Source organism: Rhineura floridana, chromosome 2 (assembly GCF_030035675.1).
Source record: "Rhineura floridana isolate rRhiFlo1 chromosome 2, rRhiFlo1.hap2, whole genome shotgun sequence".
Classification (NCBI taxonomy): Eukaryota; Metazoa; Chordata; class Lepidosauria; order Squamata; family Rhineuridae; genus Rhineura; species Rhineura floridana.
In genome coordinates, this window is record NC_084481.1 from 23,674,376 (window position 1) to 23,686,058 (window position 11,683).

Below are 11,683 nucleotides of genomic sequence, written 5' to 3' on the forward strand. Positions count from 1 at the left end.
TAAGTGTCTCAAAAAGGAGCATTCTGAGGGCATGGCGGGGGTAACATGAGGCAAGGAGAGACTTACACCTCTTCCAAACCTTGTTCAGCTCAGCCATGTGACCTAGGGCCCACACTCACCTGTTGGTTCAGCTGGCAGTAGACCCTCCCAGAGGTTCTTGAACTGAGTTTGGAATACAGGTAACTTCGGGTAGTATAAATGATGCCGGCCTAAGTTACCCAGGCTTCCTATACTTAGGGTTGCTCTGTAAGTCAGATATACACCAAAGATATTAAAATATATGAAAACCTTTACCCAAGTCCTTTTTTGTAATATAATAAGGAGGGTTTTTTTAGTACAATGTAGTTAGACCCATTTCAAGTTCAATGTACAAAGCAAGTTTTGCTGTGTAGCTGGGTGGGGCAAACTCCATTAAACTGTACTTTGAAACCAAACTATTTCAGTGTTGGGCTAGTCCACTGGAAATACAGTGTTTTCCTAAAAAAAAACAAACCCTAAACTCTTTACACCCTCTTCTCAAATACAAGCCTACAGTGATGCCTTTGAATTTTAAGAATATATTTTCAGATTATCAATACCGTACATGGGCTGGGTGTAACCTTGGGAATCCTGCATGTTGGTTCTTGCAGCCTTTTAAATAATTAGCTTGATTACAGTCTTTCGATTCTAATTAGATCATTTATCTTCTCCTGAATAACAGATGCATTTAGAACTGGTTTTCACAAAGTATCTGGAGCCAGAGATTGCCTCACTGGTGGTGGGTAGGGTACCCACCTTTTTTCCCAGGCTGGCATTTCGTACCTTTAATTGGCGCATGAGAGGCAAAAATTCTTCAACTCTTAAAATCCTGCCAGCTTCCAGGTAGGTGATAAAGGCATAGGACCCTGCCAGGAAAAAAAAGAAAGCAAGATGTCATCTCTGCTTGTTGAGAGAGCACATAACTAAGGATCATGTAGAGATGAATGTAGTGATAGCACCAGTTAAAAAAAGGAGGGGAAGGGTAGAGACAGAAGGGTCAAAGTGCATTTCTGGAGGTCGCCCAAGCTTTATTGCACATATTAGATTTTTGAAAGAAAAAGAAACAATATAGTTTGCATTAATACTCCTATCCCATACTTCTATCCTGTTTGACTTGGTGGAGTTAACTTTCAAGTAAACACATTTAAGAATGCAGCTATATTTCGGTTTCCAGTTTGTGATTCAGTCACAGTCCCCAGGAGTTGACAGAGTCATTGCCGCTCCCCACCACCACCAGTGAATAATACGTGGAAACTAACTCCCCCCCCCCAACCACTTGAAAATTGCTGAGAATCTTGGGGGATCTTGTAACACTTCTAATGATTGCCCTGGGCTAGTTGCTGTATGCATTTTAATTGTATTTTTATTGCTTCTGTTGCTTATATAGTATTTTACTGTATTACAATGCATAGAATTCAAATGGTAATACAATCAAATACAATGCAAGAAATAACAGAAGCAATAAAAAATACCATTACAAATGAAAATGAATATTTAATGTGGAGACATCACAGGCCACCTGAATGAAGCCCGCAGACCAGTTGTGGTCTACAGACCATAGTTTGGGAACCCATGCTATATTTCATGTGAAGGCTCCAGCAACTGGGGGAGGGGGCTATGAAGAAGGACGGATGGGAGGGAGGGATAACCCACCCTGGGAGCCACTTTGCTCTTCTTTTCCCCATTCTGGTGCCCCCTTTGGCTCTATGGGCCTTGTACCATCCAGTTATTTTACCAGCAACTGCTTGCCCTCCCTCCGCCCCACCAATACAACAACAGTTACAGATCACTTTGAAAAGCTACCTCAGGGCAAAACATGGGGACTTGATGTCTTGCCCTAATATGGGTTGCTATGTTCCTCCCAAGGAATGGGAGAACTATTTTACTAAAATCTATAAAAAAGATAGTAACTGCAGTGAGATTGATGTATCCCTAAGCGATATCCCTAAATGGGACCCGGTAAATGTAAACAAAATAATAGAACTTATTAATAAACTAAAAGCTAATAAAGCCCCTGGTTTGGATAACATTCCACCCGAACTATTCAAATCAAACTTAGATTGGTGGGCCCCCTTGCTTGCTGCTGTTTTTACGCACATTGATTATTCAATGGAAATACCTAGCGATTGGGGCACAGCAATAATTGTTCCAATTCATAAAAAAGGCTCGAGGCACGATCCGGTGAATTTTCATCCTATTAGCCTTCTAAACATCGTTAGTAAATTATACTCAGCACATCTCTATGATAAGCTAATCTCATGGACGGAGCAAAATGAAATACTGGCCCCAGAACAAGCTGGATTTAGGACAGGCCGCTCAACTATAGACCACGCATTGATTCTCCAACACTTTGTTAATAAATACAAAAGTGAATCTAGGAGAGAGCTGTATACTGCCTTTATAGATCTAAAAACAGCATTTGATTCTATCTCTAGAGAGAGGCTTTGGAACAAGCTTGCTAAATCTAACATCGATACACGCCTACTGACTCTTATACAAGCCCTATATAAAAATACATCCCTTAGAGTCAGATGCAGTAATAATGGGCAGCTAACGAACCCAATCCCCACTTATAAAGGGGTCAAACAGGGATGTATCCTTGCTCCATTACTATTTAATATATATATCAACCCAATAGTTCAAAGATTATCACAAATATCATCCCACCCGCCCAGTCTAATGGAGACTGCTAGACCTATTTTGTTACACGCGGATGATATTGTCCTGATCTCAAGAACCCAGGTTGGTCTTAGGCAACTACTGTCCTCAGTAGCCCTATTTTGTAAACAAGAAGCCCTTTCGATTAACTACGAAAAATCAAAGACCCTGATCTTCACTAATAAAAGAATAAAACATACTTGGCGTATAAATGGCTATCAAATTGAACAAGTAAATGCGTACAAATACCTTGGAATGACCTTCCAAGCCTCAGGTTCGTGGTCTTTACATGTGAAACAAGTAGTTTCTAATGCCAAAAGAACCATGAAGGCTTTATTATCTTTTTATTATAACAAAGGAGGCCAAATCCCCATCGCAGCCATAAAAATTTTCAAAGCGAAAATAATCCCACAGCTATTGTATGGCTCCCAGGTATTAACTAGTGAAAAATTTAGGTCTTTAGAAGTAGTTCAAAATATCTTAGATCCATACTCGCAGTACCCACATGTGTTCCCAGCTTCATGTTAAGACTAGAAGCTGGACTTCCTTCTATAGAGTCACGTGTATGGATACTCAGGATTAATACATGGCTTAAACTGACGTTCAACCCAATTGGTCTAGCACCCCAGATACTACAACACAAATTTCACTCTCCATGGAATAAGATGATTACTAATAAGCTGAACCACCTAGGCTTCTCAATCCCGGAAATTTTGAAAATGGGTCATATAAAAGCCAAGGAGCACATCCTCTTACGTATTAATGATAGAGATCTCCAACAGCACTGGATGCTTGTTAAAAAACACATCTATAATACTAACCCTCAACTTGCCATGCCATATTTAACAAAATTATCCCTATCGAAACATCGCAAGGCATTCACAATGGCAAGATTCAACTGCCTACCATCTGCAATACTAGAAGGCAGATTTAATAAAATACCTTACTCCGATAGAAAGTGCCCTTGTGATGAGGGGGTGGTAGAGACATTAACCCACGTACTTTTCTATTGCCCATACTATTGTGAACCTAGGCACCACTTAATTACACCTTTAATCACTCACCTACTGGGAAGAAGCGAAGATTTCTACGCAAATTACTTACTTGCGGACAACTCACCATACATAACCGAAATGGTTGCCAAATTTTGTGCCATTACTATAAACTTAAGGAAATTACAAACTTCAGAAAACTAATATCGTCTGACAAGCTTTTAATATTTAATATTTTAATATTTTATCTTTTGTTCTTATAGATATTTTTTGTATTTACTTGTGTTTTGGTCAATGACCGCAATAAAGATCGACTGCCTGACTGATGTTTGCAGCCTGGTGTGTACATATAATTTGAAAAACAAACAAAACAAAGACACCAGCCAGGTGTATTTAACCAGCCCTATCCTCCCACGTCTAACGGTGTCTGAAATTTTACAGAGATGGCTTTTAAATGGGGAGTAATGAAGACAGCCTAGGCACAGGCCTCTCTCTCCTCTTTTTCTTTTTTTTGCTGAGACTAAATGAAATGATTGTATCCCCATTTTACAGGAGGACTGAGAGATAATGTGCCTTATCAAAGACCACTGGGTAGCCAAAATTCCTTCTCTTTCCAAGGTTCAGGTGTGAGTCCGGGTCAAAATGGCACCACCTACACCCAAGAAAGTTTGCAGGAGGGATCCTAAGTGGTGGAGGGAACTCTCAAAACAGCCCAATGGGGACTGAATGTCCTGTCCGAAGTCGAAGGACTCCATCTCAGATGCGTCTGTGGTTTTTTCTCTTTTTATTAAAGTTATAGATACATCGAAAGCTGTGCGCCTCATTAACCTAACTACACCTTCTAGGGATTTTTGCCCTGAACTAACACTGACTAACCATGTCTTCGCGGGTCTAAGACATTGACTCAGCAACTGGGTTCTCCCCCCGGAGTCCCCTTAAGTAGGCTTGGATCACGTGTGCACACGCAGGCTCCTCAGCTCAGTCTGTTGAGTTTCCAGCTTCCAACACCTCCAAGCACAAGGCGAAGGTAGTGTGACCTCAGCTTTCATCTCTGACAGCGGGGCTGCTAACTGACAGTTCGGGTGGGGGAAGCTGGGCAGCGCTCAGCTGGGAAACATCTGATGGCTGCAGTGGTGGTGGCAGCTGCGCTGCTTCCACGGAGGGATCAGGAGCTAAGGGGGCTGAGCTGTCCAAGATGAGGGCTGGGGTGCCCTTTGAGTTCATCCTGCTATCTGCCCCTCCCCAGGTTCCCAGTCCAAGTCCAAGTCCTCTGTTTCACTCTTGTCTATCCACCCCCTCCCTGCTTGGCTCATGAAACTGTGCTTAGCAGCGATGGAATGCTGAGTGACTGTGGGAAGGAGAAAATGGAGAAGCAGGTGGGAGGGAAAATGGAATAGAGCATCGTAGAGGACATGGCTGGCTGGCACAGGAGCACTCCACTCTGGCTGTGTACACACCATACATTTTAAAACACATTTAAAGCACATTATTTCCCCTGGGAACTATAGTTTTTTTAAAAGGGTATTGGGAATTGTAGCTCTGTGAGGGGTAAACTATAGTTCCTAGGATTCGTTGGGCAACATAACGTGCTTTAAATGTACGGTGTGTACACAGCCACAGTTGTGGTCCATTTGGGTAAACCAAAAGTCCTGTTTGCTTATGCTCTGTAGTGACTTAGGCTGTGAGCCAGGAAGTCTCTGCTTCACATCTCGCCCCCTCAACTCATTCTCTAGGGCTGCAATCCTCTCTTACTTGTGGAAGTAAGCCCAATGAACCTTAGTGAGACTTACTCCTGAATAAATGTCAACACAATAAACATGTATAGGCTTGGGTTTCACATGGACATAGGGAAAACCCACCACTCAAGCTGCAATGTGGGGACAATAATACTGAGGACCCAGGGCTGTGGTAAAGATTTCCAGAGCAATGGATACAAAGCACTTTGAATTCTCTGGAGCACTGTTATGAAAGCTAAAGTTTATTATAATTGTAAGCAGTAGGCCCACTGTTACCTTAAGTACAGTTGAGGGCCCAAAACAGCTAGCTTTTGTTTGGGCAATTACTACTGAATAAGGCATTCATAGCTTCTGCAAATAATACATACACTATATGTATGCATCCCTGTCTGGTAGCTCAGCACACAGATGTAGTTTAGAGGGAGGGAGGATGGTGATGCGACTTGGGAGAATGTGGTTGTACAGGTCTCAATGCAGCAGAAGTAGATTTCAACATCTGTGGAAAAGAACTTAAATGAGATATACATAATACCCAAATAACCAAAAGCTCTAATAATAAACAATGGTATTCCAGAGCAAAAATAAAGTGCAGAGCTACCAGTGAAATGCTAGCCCTTTCAAAGTGTCCTGAACATCTCCCTATTTTACATATGTTTGTGCTGCATCACAGCTGATGGAAATGGTGGCATAATAGAGCCCAATTCCCTGTAGCCAGTATTTTAAAAGCGCCATGCCATGGCATGTTGGTGAGTCAAGCATCCCCTTTTTCCTTGTCCATATGTCACACAAGCTTCTTCCAGCTCCCCTTAGCATGGCTCCTGTGTGAACTGATTCTGATTTTAGCAAATCAGAGAAGCAACTAGAAAAAAATATTGCTGACCTTGACTATCTCTGTTCCAGTGGACCCGGGTAAGGCAGTGAAGTCCTCTGAACAAATAACTGAATGGGCTGGATGAGCATGGATAAAAGACAGCTTATTTTGGGCACGATGGAGAAAGTTTCAGCAGGTGGTCCACTGATCAATTTGACATATCTTCTCCTGGACAGAGTGATACCCACCCTAGTAGGAACAGGATCACAGACTGAGAGTGTTCTGGATCCAATACTACCTTTTACTAGCTTTGTTGGTGCATCAGCTGCACCCTTGGAAAATAAAAACCAGACTCTGTACTGCATATCCAGGTAACTTCACAATTTCGCTACTTTGTGAATGCACTTTACAAAGGGATGCCTTTGAAGACAATCCTGAAACTTCAACTGGTCTACGATGCAGCAGCTCAGTTGCTGTTGGGTCTGGCTTCTGTGAAAGTATTTGTACCCGTTCTTAGAGCATTTCTGGGCTAAAACCAAGGTGCCGTTTTTATGCTTTAAATAATTTTATGGCTGGGTCTGCGATCATTCCAGGAATCTCTTTTCACATTTGTGCCCCCCCTCCCACCATGATTTAAAAATCTAGAGATGACACCCTTCTTTGGGTGCTTCTGTCTCCTGAGTCAAGATTAGACTTTTAGGATGGCTGCTTACCCAGTACAAAGAGGCTTTGTGTTATTGTGGAGTATCCCCCCAAGGGAGTTCTGCCAGATCTTTTCCAATGGCCTATTTAGTAAAGATGTCAAGCCCTGCTGGGTGTTTGAATCTCAAACTGCTGGAACCTATACATTTGAAGACTCTCCCACCTGTGCTTTTTAAAGATTATTTGTATTTCACTGAGTTCAATGTTTTCATGGAAGTGACTTGTAATTTATTGCTTTTCATGTAACGCCATTGGGCTTCAGGATATGTTCTGATGTAATAAATAATAAATAAAGTTACTCTAAAGACGAATAGCCAGCATTGGGTGATATGGGACAATCCGTTCAAAGTAAATAAACCTTCAGACCTGCACTCTCCAAAAAGTAGCAGAAAGTCAGATGGCAGAAAACATGTGCCTCGATGTCACTATATGTCTTAGTCTCGGGGAAACTCCCACTATGTGCCTCTCTCACTGGTAGTGCCAGATGTGCTTCAGACTCAATAATAGATTAAAAAAATAAAAACAATCTGAAATTATTGTATAACCATTGTGTATGATTAAATTACTGGATGTGCTAATTTAAGAAAAATTCTGGTTTGGTGGGCCCCCAACCTGTGATCCTTTGTGTACTGCACACCAGTAGTGTAGTGGAAAATTCAGAAGTGCAGGGTTCCTTCATGATAGACACACCCATACTTTTTTTCTTTCTGCTGCTGGGTTGAGAATTAGATTCCCTTGTTAATACCTCCTCCCATAACAACAAGCATCCCTAGGAGCCAATAAGCATGAAAGGGGGAGACTGTTAGCTACTGAGAAAACTCTTCTCAGTGGCTGACTCACCTTTTACTCTGATGGGCTCCAATCAGCAAAAAGAACAAAGAAGTATGTTAGAAGACTCTTCTCAGTGGCTAACACACTCCCCTTTCAAGCTGATTGGCTCATCAGATGCTGGAGACATAGGGACCTTGCTGGGACCCTTCTCTCAAAAAAGTAAGGGGTCTAAGACCCCCTGAGATCCAGGACCACTACACCTTTGCTGCATACCCTCTGTGGCTGCCACTGCTCATCATATACATTTAAAATTACTGTTTGGTGTGCCCTGAGACTGTAAACCTAAATACATACATAGGGTTTCTAAGGATTTTTAAGGATGAGAGTACAAAGGAGATAAACACCAGCTCTTTTTCTCCATAACGTCTCAGGAGAGGCTGGATTCAGCTTTGTCACTAGAGGCCCGGTATCCTCTGCAGCTAGGAGTATCTTTTACCAGTTTTGTCAGCTATGGCCCGTTCATGTTCAGAAACAGCTTTAGTTGTCCCCCGAGTTGGCAAGGCTCATCTAACATCGACATGAAACCGAGCCTTCAGCCTTCAGTGTTGGCCCAGTTCTCTGGAATGCTCTGCCAACAGAGATTTAACAGGCGCCTTCTGTTTTAACTTTTAAACACCTTTTAAAAACCTTTCTGTTCTGCCAGGCTTATGCAGGCAATTAAGAAAATGTCTTTTTGCAATAGCTGACCTTTGTTTTTACTGTATCTTTAATGGCTTTACTGTATGGTTTTTTTGTTTTTGTTTTTTGTTTGCTGTAAACCACGTTGATGTTTTTAAATAAAATAGTGGTATACAAATATATTTATAAAATAAATAAAAATAAAATAAATGCCATTCTTCTACTGGGGAACTGAGAACTCTACAGCTGTTGTCCTAGTGACAAAATATTGCAGTTCAAGTATGTGGAAATGTGATATCCCCAGAACAGGAGGGCTACTTTGGGAAAAGATATTTGGTACCCTGGACAACTAAGTAACCATTTTACCAAAAGGACTTCAAACCAGCCTAGCTTTGCATCTGTGCATCCCTGCGCTTCCCTTCCTTGCAGCTGTTGTGTGTAGGAAGGGGGAGAGATGTTTTGCTTGCAGAACAATTAATTCCCCAGGTTTGAGGAAACAAGGCCCCCTGCAAATTAGAATTCTGCTCAGCTTTCCCATCTCCTGCAAGCTCATCTGCCCTCCCTATTGTTTCTGTAATCCTGGTTGACACACTCCAGTGGCACAAATCACATTTAAGTTATACACTTATCTTATTTATATTCCTGCCTTTCCTCCAAGCTTGAGATGGAGTACATGGTCCATCCCACATCCCAGTTCATCCTCACAACAACCCCGTCAGGTAGGTTAGCTGAGAGAGAGTGACTAGCCCAATGTCAACCACTGCACTTCATGACTGAGTGGGGAATTGAACCCTGGTCTCCCAGGTCCCAGTCTGACACTAACCACCATGCCACGTTGGCTGAAAACACAGTAGGTATTCCCTGAAACAACAGTTGAGTGTGAATGCAACAAATACGTGCTCACAAATACGGGTATAGTACAGGCACACTTGGTGGTTTAGCATATGCAGCGAACCTGACTTTGCCTCTGCCTAATGTGTGCAATGGCCCTCATTCAGAGTTATAACACTTGCGTGTTGAATACCATTCCTGGCCTGTGAAGCTCCAGTCCCCAGGTGTCAACACGTGTTTTTGAGCAAATCCCAAACATGTTTCAACTGGAGAAAAAGAGAGACAGAATTACAGATCCACTGGAAACCAGGAGTTCAAAGAGACTCTTATGCTGAAAGGTCCTGGCCAGTGATTAAGTGTTTTTAATGTGGAGGCATCACAGCCCTTGAATGGAGACAAAAACCACTGGGGCACCTTGAATGGCTTCACTAAGCTCCCTTCTTTTAGCTAAACAGTAGAAATATGCAGGTCCCTTTGTGTGGTGTAAAGAGCTGTTGACAAAGGAAAACAGAGCTGATGCTCAAAGGAGAAAGCTTATGGATTTTGTCAGAGTTAATCTTTGTGGAAGAAATGGGAGATTACCTGGAAGAGAGGGGTCAGCGGCAGCGCTGGCTGCAGTCTGTGCTAGCTGTAGCTGAGCAAAAGGGCTGGGCAGCTTTTATTTAGTTTTAGAATTCTTGATAAGGCCAACCTTATCATGAAGTGGAATGAAGCTGTACCTTCAGGTAGCAGATCACTTGTGATAATTTTGTGGCAGGAAATGTGTACTTGGAGGGATGTTTTAGTGTGTTTGCCTTTAGTCACGATTGTTGCATGTTCATAATAATAATGTTGTTTACTGTTTAACTTGCCTTGAGACCTTTGGGCATGAGGTAACACATAGAGTTATAATAATAGTAGTAATTAATAAGAAGTGTTAATTGTTATTGCTGATGATGATATTTATTTATTTATTTATTACATTTATATCCTACCTTTCCTCCAAGGAGCTCAAGGTGGCGCATATGGTTCTCCTCCTTCTCCATTTTATGCTCACAACAACCCTGTAAGGTAGGTTAGGCTGAGAGGATGTGACTGGCCTAAGGTCACCCAGCAATATGACAGGCTTAAAAAAAAAAGTTAATAAACTTTTATTGTAACTTCTTTCATACCATACAGAAAGGTATTCCAAATCTGATAAATTGGAAATAAAATAAACGTAATTCATAAACATAAATACAAGTAGAGATTCAAAAGGATTAGCAGAAGATTGTGGGAAAAGGGCTGAGGAAATTCTGGGAGGTGTGAAGTTAGCAATGTCAGCCCAGCAAGCATGAGGTGGAGTTGCCTCATGTAAGCAAATGTCCTCGTAGTGAATACATGAAGTTCTATTGAAGTATGACATGCTTTCAAAGGTCTGCTTTGCAATATCCAAAGACACTCTAACATTAACACAGGCATGGCACTACCTACAATGCTTTGATTTGGATTCCTGCATTGAGCAGGGGGTTGGACTCGATGGCCTTATAGGCCCCTTCCAACTCTACTATTCTATGATTCTATGATTCTACAACATGATATACCTGCCTCTAGTTGAAATTTCTCTTAAATTCCACAAACTCCCCTCTTCATCAATATCAATGTGGTTCCTCTTCCCATACCACTTTCACAGGGCTTCTCTTTTCTTTTGGGGGCTGGGGTGGTCAGCAGTTCTTCCTTCCATGATTTGAACCTTTTCCGGAAGAGTCTAACACATATTGCTGCCTGGAGGGGACCAGCAAATGGTGCCCAACCACTTCCACAAATTGTGGTGCACAGGACCTGTAAGAAGTTATTTTGACACCCACATGAAAATCCCACAAATACACATCTCTCCCTCTCTGTAAATATATATATATATATATATATAAAATTAAGTAACACACATTTTGCTACCCTTTCATGACACCCAGAATCGGCAGCCTCACTCTGACCAATGGTAGGACCAGGCTGCTCTTTTCAAGCACCAATATATGTTTATCCTCTTGTGGAGGAGCACATGTATTTAGAGTGCTGGAGAAACGCTGCTCAGTATTAGTCTTTAAATTATGGGGGGGGCATCATTCTGGTGTCTCTTCATCCTTTCTTCATTACTTGCAGAAGCATCACATGGTGCCTGGAACGTGTAAATGAGCCATCACAGAACACATACCACACCTATATTTTTCATCTAATCATAGATATTATGCGAAAAACTGAATTCTAGGGTATAGTCTGAAGGCACAGGAGGCCACCACATTGCTGAAGCGATAATTGTCTGTTTATGTGCATTTTGGTAATACACAATGGTAATGAATTAAGAGGTTGGTATTTACTTTTTACATGTGAGCTTGTGGTTTAATTGTACACAATGCTGCTTCTGTTTCTGGGAATAAATGTGTGTCTTTCTCATTGGATGCTATAGCTTTCATCCAGTAAAGCCTTTGATCTGGGCTTCCAAGCACACAAGTGTGCATTCTATTCTAGAC

At 41.8% G+C, this 11,683-nt stretch overlaps 1 long non-coding RNA gene across 1 annotated transcript; it reads right to left on the reverse strand.

Annotated features, from left to right (window-relative positions):
• Window positions 1-801: 801 nt before the first annotated feature.
• LOC133378096 (uncharacterized) lies at window positions 802-10,288 on the reverse strand. The gene is made up of 3 exons (XR_009760855.1): window positions 10,172-10,288; window positions 5,773-5,900; window positions 802-884 (listed from the first exon to the last, which is right to left on the reverse strand). It is a non-coding gene; the product is annotated as an uncharacterized LOC133378096 (long non-coding RNA).
• Window positions 10,289-11,683: the final 1,395 nt, after the last annotated feature.